The sequence below is a fragment of the Vigna radiata genome, chromosome 5, assembly GCF_000741045.1.
Source record: "Vigna radiata var. radiata cultivar VC1973A chromosome 5, Vradiata_ver6, whole genome shotgun sequence".
Lineage (NCBI taxonomy): Eukaryota > Viridiplantae > Streptophyta > Magnoliopsida > Fabales > Fabaceae > Vigna > Vigna radiata.
In genome coordinates this window covers 13,303,544-13,316,038 of record NC_028355.1, presented here as the reverse complement: position 1 = coordinate 13,316,038, position 12,495 = coordinate 13,303,544, and positions in this window count along the sequence as shown.

Here is a 12,495-nt window from a genome sequence, read left to right as displayed (position 1 = left end):
TCACTGATATATATATATATATATATATATATATATATATATATATTACTTATATTAGATAGATACTAATACACTGATATATATTGATATGTTTAATAATAATAATAAAAATAAAATAGTAATAATAATAATAACTTTTTTACGAATGAAATTATATAATAATAATGTGCGACTACCTGTAAAAAAAATGCATTATGACTTTAAGTGAGTGTTCGTCAAGGTAAGGTACAATAAATTCGATAGTTTCAAAAGTAATAAATATCTCAACTATACATTATATTTATAGCCTATTGGAAGAACTTTTATCTTAATGTTGACTCAATGACCTTTTAATTTTGTTTATATTAATCCTATAACTTGTTCCAATTATCGCTTCCTTTGCATCCGATTGGTTGGAACGATCGGTGTCTAAGATACTAGACCAATCAGTCTGAGTCATCTTTTTATAGAGAGCTTAGGAACTTTTTGGAAGGCCTAACTTCATCCTTTCTCTCTTATCTTACATATTCTTCACCCTATCTTTTTTTTATTTTCTCCTGTCTAACTTGACTAAGGCGATCAAAGTCATGTGATGGACGAGTTGGTGGCGAATTGAGCATCAAATCTCGATCAGATCGTGACAAAACAGTTAATATATAGAGTTGAGCGATAAGCGTGTGAACCACGCTAGTACTATCCCCTTCAATGACGTAGAAAATACTTTATACCAGGTGTCATCATCTGTCGTATACAATTTCATCTAGGTGATGAACATGTGTTCGTAGACCCATCATATTTCTTAAACACTAGCATCCTTCAATTTTCGTGGTGAATATTCAATTTTTTTTAAAATAGTTATGAAAATGAGATAAGTATGTATATATTTATCATGTCTTTTTCTCGTAATTGAACCTATTTCACAATACTAAAATGCTTTTAATGTATTAGGTAACATAAAAAAGAAACTTATATTAACTTTTATTTTATCTTTAGTTTTGTAACTTTGTTTTAGAATATACTTTTAATATATATTTTTTTATTTTCTATATTCAATTAGTAGTTGACATTATATGATTTGATATTTATATAATTATAAGACTAAATTGAATAAAATATATATAAAAATTAAATTAAAATTAAAACAATAACATTTGTACACTAATACTAATACGTGACATTGCACAATATCACGTGTTATAATAGAGATTTGATATGATATGTGACAACAAAAGTTTTTACACAAAAAACAAAAATTAAAAAAATCATATATGAACGTATAATATTAAAAAAACCACATATAGACATATATGATATATCGTTAAAACTATTATTAACTTTTTTAAAGAACTTAATCGAGTTAAATTTTAAAAAAATTATAATGCAATTGAAACTTTTAAAAATAAAGACCAACTTGAAACTTTTTGTTTAAAATAAAAATGAGTAATTAAACCAATATTAGAACAAAATGATTGAAAACATATACTAATTCATCCAAACATGAAATAGCCGAGAATTTTCTTATGATTGAGGATTTAATTGAGTTTTTACAAATTTTAACATCTTACTACAAAATATAAATATAATATGCATAAAGTATAAATTTTAACTCCCATAACTTTCAAGAATTGTTGATATCTTTTAAGTTGAATTTCATGGTTAATAACATTTGTAATTTCATTTATCTTTGATGTTTTCGCTGTTAGCTACCCCATCACACAAGTGCTGCTTAAATTACAGAAACTCATTAAAAAAATTATAAATTAGAAGATGAAGAGCTGAAAAAGTGAAAAATCATAAATTAATCGATTAAAAAAGTTTAATTAATAAAGTAAATGATAAAAGTAATTGTAAAGTTGGTCTTAATTGTAGAAGTTGTTGTTGTGAAATCTAAAAGGCTAACCCTGAAAATCTGAAAATGTTAGAGAATCGAAATGAAAAACAATACAAAACAATTTATGTTTGGCAAAAGTGAAAAAAGGGAAGAAAGATAATGAAATGCATGCATGGAATGGGACCCTCTGCTTCATTTTTCTCACTCAGCGGCTCCAGAATTAGATTCTGCTGTTGACAATTTAATAAGGAAAACCCTACAAAAATTCAATGCTATCTCCGAATCATTTTTAATTTTCAAAAGTCACTTTGAAATTTTAATTGTTCGACAAATCAAAACTATTCATAGATTTATGAATGCCTAAAAATATGCATCTATAAATATTTACATATTTAATTGGTGGAATTTGATTGTGAATAATTATTTATCAACAAATATCACTTTTTTTTAAAATTTTCTTTTATTTTTTTTTCTTTTCTTTTTATTTTCTTATATTTTTTTTTCTTTTTCTTCTTTTGGGTGTTTCTTTCGGCATTTTTTTTTTATTTTCTTCTTGCATTTTTAAAATTCTAATTATGTTTTTTTTTTCATTAAGAACCAACGAATTTTGGAGGTGCAGAAGAAGAAAATAGGAAAGTGTATGAAGAAATACTCTCTCTTCCATTGTAATTGTCATCTCTGTCACTTTCAGTTCCATTCTATTGTTACCACTGTGATATCTATCATTGTCGCGATTGCCTTCATTGTTGTTTGTGTAGTTTCTATCTCTCTTTTTCCTACTCATCCTCTTTTTCCCTCTTCTTTCTTTTTCTTTTTTTTTTCTTCTCATTCATGTTAAATTAATTTATAAAAAAATTTGATCAAATTTGACGAAAAAAATTAACATCTGTTTTATTGACAAAAGTATCAATAAATTTAAAATATTTAAATTGACGATGGTTGATGAATTTTCAAAAAATTAATTATTAATAAATTTTATAAAAAAATCTATTATCAATGATACAGACAATTTTTTTTTTTAAAATATCAAGTAATTCATTATCAATTGATATTTTCATCTGTAATAAAAGTTAACGATAAATCCATTATCTACATACATTTTTATCAATAATTAAAATTTTAAAATCTATTAATAAATTTTGTTTTACTAGTGGTACGTTAAATTTCGTCGATAATTTAACAAAATCTTTTCACTTGTTTTTTACATATTATAATTGTTATAATACATTTCCACTTAGTATACGGTATATATCACAATAATTTTAAAATGGAAAAATGTAAAAAAAAAAAATGTAGAATAATATGAACAAAAAATTATGTTTTGCATTATAAAAAGTTTTATGTCACAAAAATATTTTACAAAATTAAAAAAATCACGAAAATCAATAATAATATTAAATCAACAGTTAAATATTTTTAAGTTGAAATATATGAATAACATATAATGAAATATAGTCTTATAAAACATTTGCATTAAAAGGAAATGTAGAGGTAGTTTCTATCTTAATCTTTTGCTATAACTAAAGACATTAAAAAAATATTAACAAAGAATATATATTTATAATGGTGGTGTAAAACTCTATTCATCAACATCTATTAATTAATCGTATTTTGTGATAGAATAAATAAATTTCATTAGATGTTCTGCACTGTACCTAAAAATTCCAAAATAATTCACAGTCTACTAAAAATATGAAATTACCTCAAAAATATTCGTAATTGCTGTTGCAGAACGTAATTTATTTAAATTAAAAAATATTTTTATTAATATTAACCATGTTAAAAAATAGATAGAATGATTATGTATTGATTAATAAATGTTAGAAATACTTACTATAAAATATTTTGTAAATAATTTTTATGTTAATGATAAAAGAAAGTAAGACCTCTACATTTTTTTATGACGATCCTACATCTAAGTAAACATGCATTATGAATACTGGTATATATATAAGTATTCAAAATAATATATAAATAAAAATGAAAGTTGTTATCGACAGGTATACAACATTGAAATACATGAATTTTTTAGGACACAATCATACAAGTGGATATAATAATCTTACATATACTCCAGTGGATCCCAAGTGTCAATGTCAATTACGCCAACAAAGTGTTCCTGTTTTTTATTAAAATAATAACAGCTTAATCTACACACGGATTATACACACACTAATAAAAGAATAATAAAAAAAAAAAACAGAGAAGAAAATGTCCAATATGATATTTGATTTATTCTTAGGTGTAATTAGGTAAGCCAATAATTCGATAAGTTGGTATAAATAATATTTGGGTATCATCCGCTCATAGTATATAATAAAAAAAATGTGTGTTTAATCTGTATTACGTTAAAAATAAGGTTTAAATTTTTTTTGTCCCTAAGTTAAGTTCCGATGTTGAGTCTAGTCTCTGTTTTTAAAAATGTTAACCTTTAGTTCCTATGATATGAAAAACGGATAGACTAGACTGAACATCAGAACTTAACTTAGAGACCAAAAAAAGTTTTAAACCTAAAAATAATTTGGTAAATAATAATGTTAGAAGTGGACTTTAAGCTTAACTCAACTTTATAAATTCGGCTTGTAAGATGAGATTTGTGCTCACTTATATATATTAAATCGATTTTATTTCTAGTCGATGTGAGACTTTCAAAACAACCCCTCATGTCATAGGCTCTGATGACATGTTAGTAGTGGACTTTAAGCCTAATTCAACTCACAAAACCGATTTGTAGGATGAGATTTACACCTATTTATATACGCTGAATTGATTTTATTTGATCGATGTGGAACTTTTAATAAATACAATAAATAGTGAAAAGATTGTTATTAGTTGACTAATTAAAAAAGTGATTAAAGGTTGTTGTCTGGTTTTGTGATGCATGTGTTTCGGGTAAGTTAAACTAACCCAAAAGAGACAAGTTTTGGTGGGAACATAGATATGAACAGGGAAGTTATGTTAATGCAAGAGTATTATAGGTCTCCCATCCTCGTCAATAGTGACGTGCTGGTGTGGCTCATATTATGGGGTATAACTTCCAACCAACGAACCAATAATATTATGTTTGTTGTAGATATTACTGAAGCAAATGAGCTTTCTATGTCAACTAATTAATGTTATAAGTTTCACATTATCTAAAAATAAAACAAAACTATAATATTGAACAATTTTTATTATTTTATAATAAAATTTAATTTTAAAATATAAATGTGTATTAAATTTATTATATTATTTATAGTTAAATATGGTTTTAATCATTAATTTTAAAACGAAATTAAAATTCTATTAAATTTAAATGTACTTTGATCTCAAAACTTTATAAATTAATAAATATAGTTTTTTTAAGTTTCATTAATTTTTTTACATATCAAACACGTTTAGATAACAATTGAATTATTTGTACCGTTTTACTATATTTCAACTTAAATATCAATTTCAAATACTTTTTAAGAAGTTTAAAAAAAATTAAAATTTCCAAATTAAAAATATTCTATTAATTTATTTTTAAATTTTAAAAATAATGATGTATCCAAGATGTAAAAATGAATTCTAAATTCGTATATAAGTTGATGAAGTAAAAACATAATTAATCATATTATTTAATATTAAATTACTATGAATCAATAAGAAATATCTAATCTCACATTAATAAAAATACTTTGAAGTAATTCAATATTAAAAGTTTCTACATTGAAGAGGTCATTGTTCTTATGTGATAATTTGCATGCAAAATTTGAAATAAAACGGAAATTATTTTTGTTGGGTTAGTTATCTAGGATGCTATTTTCCTTCTAGCCCTGCGAAACAACGACTTTACATCTAATTTTTAACCTTGTGATTATCAAATTAAGACACGAAATTTACCCTCGTAGTTGTACAAACTTTAAACAGTAATCAATTTTAAATATTAAATTGAAAGTAAAAATTTAGGAAAACTAGAAAAGAGAGTTTTTATATTATCTATAAATTAATCTTTGTTTAAGAGTAATTAATTTTAATTTTTCTTTTATGTACATGTGAAAAATGTAGAGTTAATAATTTTGTTTAAATCTAAAAAAAAAAAAAGGATCGTAATTCAATATTTTATTATTAATGAACTTAATTAAAGCAGTAATGGATGTAGGTGTATTATTAGTTTTATGTAAATTATATATATTAAAGTGAGAATGAAATTGAGAAGTACAATTATGTACTTGTGTGAATGATACTAACCCTTTCTTTAATTTATTAAACAGATTGCTTGAAATAAAGGAGGATTTTTGAGGTTTGTTTGAATGGCGTTTATCTCACTCAAAGGGTAGTTATTGAGATAGTCGTGTAGTTGATTACATTGTGGCAGCAATAATTAATGCTATTCTATTCCGCAAACAAAACCAATATTTCTTATTTTGATTTCTAATGTAATGGTTATAGATATATAGTAAAATAAAAATTATTCGAATGTGACGATGAAGTATAAAAGATTATTAGATTTTGGATTAATATACAAAACCTTAATTTATAAGAATAAAAATTATATCTACATTAATGTAAATACAAATGTAGATTTTATACAAGCAGGAGCAAAATTTGTATACTTTCTTAGAAGATTTTGTAATATATAGTAATATCTATGTAAAACGTGCACAGAGGCTATGCTTTTCATTCTCTCTACTACAATATTTTTTTTTCTCATCTCTCCAACTTTTTTTACTATACATCATCTTTTTTAGAAATAGTAGGTTAGTAGTAGAAGATCATTTAGACTTGATAAAAATACAAGCAAAAAAAGTTTTTAATTATTCTATACTTTCCTTTTTGTTTTAATTTATATTAGTACAAATATATGAATTAATTACTAAGATAGACTATGATTATAAAAAAAACATAACATATGGTGACATGATTACATTTTTTTTAAATATTGTCAAAGTATAGGATATTCAGATAAAATTGTAGCACATACATTTTTAAATTTCATTATTTTCTAAACCTTTTACTTATTCATGAAAACTCTTATTGTTTCTCACCATTATAGAACTCGTTGTTTTTCTCTTTTGCTACAAAAGATAAGTTTTTTCTTGCTTTGTTCTTCTTGATTTTTGTTTGGAAGCAATCATAAATGGTTGTATTCATGTTTATTATAGCCTTGTCATTTTTCTTTCTCATTTCTTTGTTTAAACTCATGTATTTTGCTCAATGTTGTAGTCCAACCATTTGAAACAATGATGAGTTAATCATGATGAGTTTGGAGCTTTTTAGTGACATACATTGTTACAATGACCTACATTGTTACAATAACCTACTTTTGAGTCGTAGTAAAAAATGTTTCTTTTACATTATACCCTAATATACTATAATATTTTAACTCTTGTCTATCATTTAAAATAATCGTAACCTTCGCTACAATATTGTCAGTAAGGTTAGTTATTAATTTTAGTGAAGTTAGTTAAGAGAAATGATTCTTTTAACTTGTTTTATCGTGTACTGTTTTTTTTTTCTTCTTTGGATATTTACTCTAAGTCTTTAATTGAGAGCAACTCAACTTGTTGAGTTGAAGAATTTTAGCTTTGAGGAAAACTATTTTAGATAAGGAAGACTATTACAAAATTCACTTTATTGTTGACTCAAATTTGCGATAAGGATGATGAAATTGTGATAAATGGATGAAGAATTGAATTTTGTTTATGGAGTGAGTAATTACGTTATGATTAAACTATTTGATAAAAATGGGACTGGCTAAATATTTTTATTTGAGTATGAGATATCAAATTGGTCAATTTGTAATATGTGAGTATATTTTTAATTGAATTAAACATATAAGATTATGCAATTTTGTTAGGTGAGACCTTAAAGTTGTTGGACATAAGAGAATTTATGCTTCTGGAGAGCTCTTGACTTTCTTTTTGCTAGTGGTCACTCCCTCATTTAGAAAAGTCAAGTGAAATTGACTCGAAAGACTTGGGCTGTTGGGTGAGAAGAAAGAATCATTGAGTGAAAATATTTTGTTCAAAATCTAGAGAGCAAGATGATTTTGATCGTTGAGTAAAAGTTAGTTTATTATTTGAGAAATTTGCTCCCACAATGAGCAAGCCAAGGTCTTGTTAAGAAAAAACTTTTGTTTTAAATACAAAGAGCTTCATTCTTGATTTTCATTAGTGAGAAAAGTAGCATATTAGGCACAAATATGATGAAAATGTTTTTCCTGTAATTTATTTTAAAGTTTGGATACGAGATATATGATTGTGTGGATGATGTGAATGTAGTGACTCTTAGAGAGAGAGAGAGTACTACACTGAAATGATGCCAGGTGATGTTGAAAAGTGATTACGTTTTGAGACTATCTTAACTATGGAAATGTCAAATTCACATAGAAGAAGATATTTAGTTATGAGAGTTAAAAGTGATTTCTTATCTGGTGTAAAAAAAATTATATATCACAAATATTCGAAATTAACCTTTGGTCATGCTTGAGATGGATTTTAGTCCTTATGAAAATCCATACCAATAGTTCTTGAGAGGTAAGAGTGAGTCATGACAAGTGTGGTATCTTTAATTCTATTTAATAGTGAGTCTTTGGAAAGTAGAGTTAGATGTTTATAATGTTATTGAGTCATAAGGATTGAAATAAGAGAGTTGTGTCATGCGATAAATATTTGATTCTTGATGAAAAATATTGATTTAATATGATGATAATGATGTTATGTGTAATATGCTTTGATTTTCACTGACTTACCTTTTTATTTTTTTTTATGTTGTGATATCCATCTATTATGATTTTATGTTATACATGAGCAAATGATCACACAAATGTTTAAAATCGACAATAATGAAACTATATAATATTTGAAATGATAGAATATATGGTAAATATTTACATATATAAAATCTTTCTAGACATATAGTGTTTCTCTATTTTTAAGAATGAAATTGATTACTATACACTGTAAATGTAAATGTAAATGTAAATGCAAATATAAATGTAAATATAAATATATATATATATATATATATATATTATATCTTTTATTAATTATGAAATTATATAGTTAACGATATTTTATCTGTTAATTAGAGTCATTATAATTTCTATAAGATTTTACAGTATGATTCTTGCATTAAGAATTTTCTAAAATATTTACCATAAATATGCAAATGATTTAATATTGAAAGTAATTTTCTTAATATATATTTTAAATAAAAGGTTACACAAACACCAATTACATCTAGGTCCAACTATATAAAGTATTGACACAACTCTTTATCTAAAATCTTAAAGTAATGGATTAATGGGTCTTTCATGATATAGAGTGTTCTACTTACTCATTTCTATCCAATGTGAAACTTAAACTCACACTTAGATTCTTAACAATTTTGGCAAATCTCTAATTCAATGGGATTGAAAAATGTATGTAACAAAACCATCATCATTTCATGTTTGTTTCACCACTGGTTAAAACTTTTAAAATTATGAAGGAAAATTTTCTTATTTATTATTATTATTATTTTCATTGTCATTATATGATGTTCGTTCATCTCAAATTCTGACTTTCAATTCGAAACTATTGTTGTGTACAAATAATGTGTTATTTGTAAATCAAGTTTGTTGTGATGATTATGCACATTATTTTATCTTTGTTGAGAAATATTCGAAGTAGAAAAATATACATAAGTATGTTTTGCTTATGTTATTATAATAAATAATTAATATGATTTTAATTCTTAAACTTAAATATAAAATTATATTTTTTTGTTTTAAATTTTAATAAAAAAATTAAATTTTAAAAGTAAATAAATATAAATATTTTAATTTAACGACATTAACTTTTTTGCATATTAAATAATATTTCAAGTTAATTTTTGAGTATTCAAGTCTTCAAACTTGTTAAAAGAATTAGAATTGGTTTCTAAGTTGTTATATCTTGGATGAAAGTGCACATGAAAAAAATAAATTGTTTATTTCACACTTAAACTTTGTGATATGTTCAATTTAAGTGATATTAACTATTACATAAAATCTCTACCTTAAGTGTTATTTGATACTTTCTTTATTATAAAGTGGTTTCTAAGCTTAACTCAATTCTACAAAATTAGTTTTTATGATGAGGTTTATACCTAATATATATATATATATATATATATATATATATATATATATATATATATTATAAATTGATCTTATTTCTAGTGGAGGTGAGACTTTCAACACACACCCTTAACGTTAAGGTATAGACATCTCGAATGTAAGAGTATAATTAATGGGTGATCCGATAACGGATGAAACATAATGCCACATAGATCTCGTAGGATAGGCTCTAACCTGTGGTGGAACTCATACCACACTAATATACTAGATCCCATCAAAACTCTACAATTAAGCATGCTTGGATGAGAGTGGTAATAAGATGAATGACTTCTTAAAAAGTTCATTTTTTAACATGATATCAAATCTAAGTTACGAACCAGTTTTACGAAGTTGAGTTAAACTTTAAAACTACTTTCTAATAATTAATCTCCCTAAATATATAAATTTAGTGCTTATGATGATATTTACGTATATTACATAAATCCTTGTTTAATATGATAGTAAAAGTACTGTATTTTTTTTTACTGTTTCAGCTAAATGGGATTAAAAGAAAGTAAAATAGAAAATCAAGAAAATAAATATAATGATGATTTTTGAAAAGTTTAGATTAAAAGAAACAAAACTAACTTTTGTTGTATTAAATATGAAAATTTTAGTTGTATTAAGGGTCATTCAAACCGTTATGTTACAATAAAATATTTATTTCCCTTTTCTACTAAATGGAATAATTAAGAATCATAATAACTATAGTTTGACTAAGATATTATAATATTAATTTTCTTTTGCATTGGAACTTAACTAAGTTAGAAGAAATCTTATTCAATTCAGATCACAAACATTCATAATAAAAGACATCAACTCTTTGACTAATCCTTTGAACAATCCAATTAGATACATGAATTACACAAGAAGCTTCCCTTTTTGTAATATTATGTTTGATGTACCAAATAAAATATATAATCAAATCAATTTAATGTAATAAGTTAATTAAACAGTATAACTATCCAACCTGCAAGAAACAAAATCCTTAAAATAAATTTAAATCCATCATTTTTTACCAAATGCTTATTATTTTATAAAAAGGATGTACTAGCCAACATATGGCAAGAAATTATACATTAGCATAAATTAATTATATTGATAACATTCCGAACTTAAAATAATGTAATGAATTGTAGTTAGCTGTGTAACAAATAGTATTTTTTTAATTTACTAAACTAAATAAATAACTAGACATTTATGTAACAATTTAAATAATATAATATCTTGTATCTATTCCTGTACTAGTACAAAATTATGAATAAATAATATCTTTTGATTAATAGACAATTTGTTTAAATATTGTGTATTGGAACTATGTCTATTAATAAACAATATTTCTAAAAATGCGTTATCTAATAATCGTCAATAACCAGCGTTTTTAATCATCTTTGACATGTTTTATAATTATTTATTCTAATTTAAATATTACATTTCTCAGCCTTCATGCTTTGGAACTTTTCCAATCAAAGTGAGAATGCTTTGAATTTTTGAGTGAAACCACTAATTAGGTCTTAATGTGTAAGCCGTTATCAATTAAGTTTTTGACAACAAAATTACTTAATTTTAAAATTTGTAAAAAGTATAAAATTATGTTCTTTTGTTAATTTTTGTAAAATCAACATTAAATTATAATTTATAGAAATAATTAAACATATTAAGAAAATACTATATTATCAAATAACTTACAAATTTACACCTTTTACATATTAAAAATTAAATTATTTTTTTAATTATTTTAAATATTAAGTACGTATTCAAATGAATGTTTTCGTTAATTTTATAAGGATGGAAAAAATGAGTTCTTTATTTACATTAAAATTTACTTACATATGAAGTAATTTTGATTTTTTTTTTTACTCTTTAAAACTTAATATTTTAGTTTAGATGCGAATTTTATACTGTATATTATTAAGTTTTAGCATAAGAAAAAAAAACTTAACTATATAGTAATATAATTCTGTTGTTATGTAATAAATATTAGTAACTTATCAATTAACTATATGTCTTTAATACAATAACTATGGTTTTTTTTAATTAAATTGTAAGAAATTATGTCTTTCATAAAATAAAATAAGTATTTCCTTTTAACATCTCAAAATAAAAAAACAATGGTGAAAAACTATATATTATATGTTTTAGTTCCATTATTCATTAGTATTTGTTCACTTATGACATTCTCTTAAATTTACATGATTAAAATATTATGGTAAAAATAAAAATAAACAAACAAACTGACAAAGTCTAAATATTTCTATAGATCTCATTTTTTTATTAGATGAATAAAAAAAATAACTCTTAAAAAAAATAAAAATCTTAAAATAAAATAGTTTTTAGAAAAATAATATGTTTTAAATAATGAAATAATTGCACCGTGTATAAAGAAAATATATCAATCTTCACCCAACAAAAAAATTAGTCGCAAATTAAACTATAAAAAACAGCAATACATTTTTAATTAATGTTTATCACGGACCAAAAGTATACTATTTAAAAATCTGATTATTTATTCAATGAACTCCAATAGTCCATTTATATTGTTTTAGTGAGATTTCTAAAAAAAAAAAGTAAAAATGCGTTT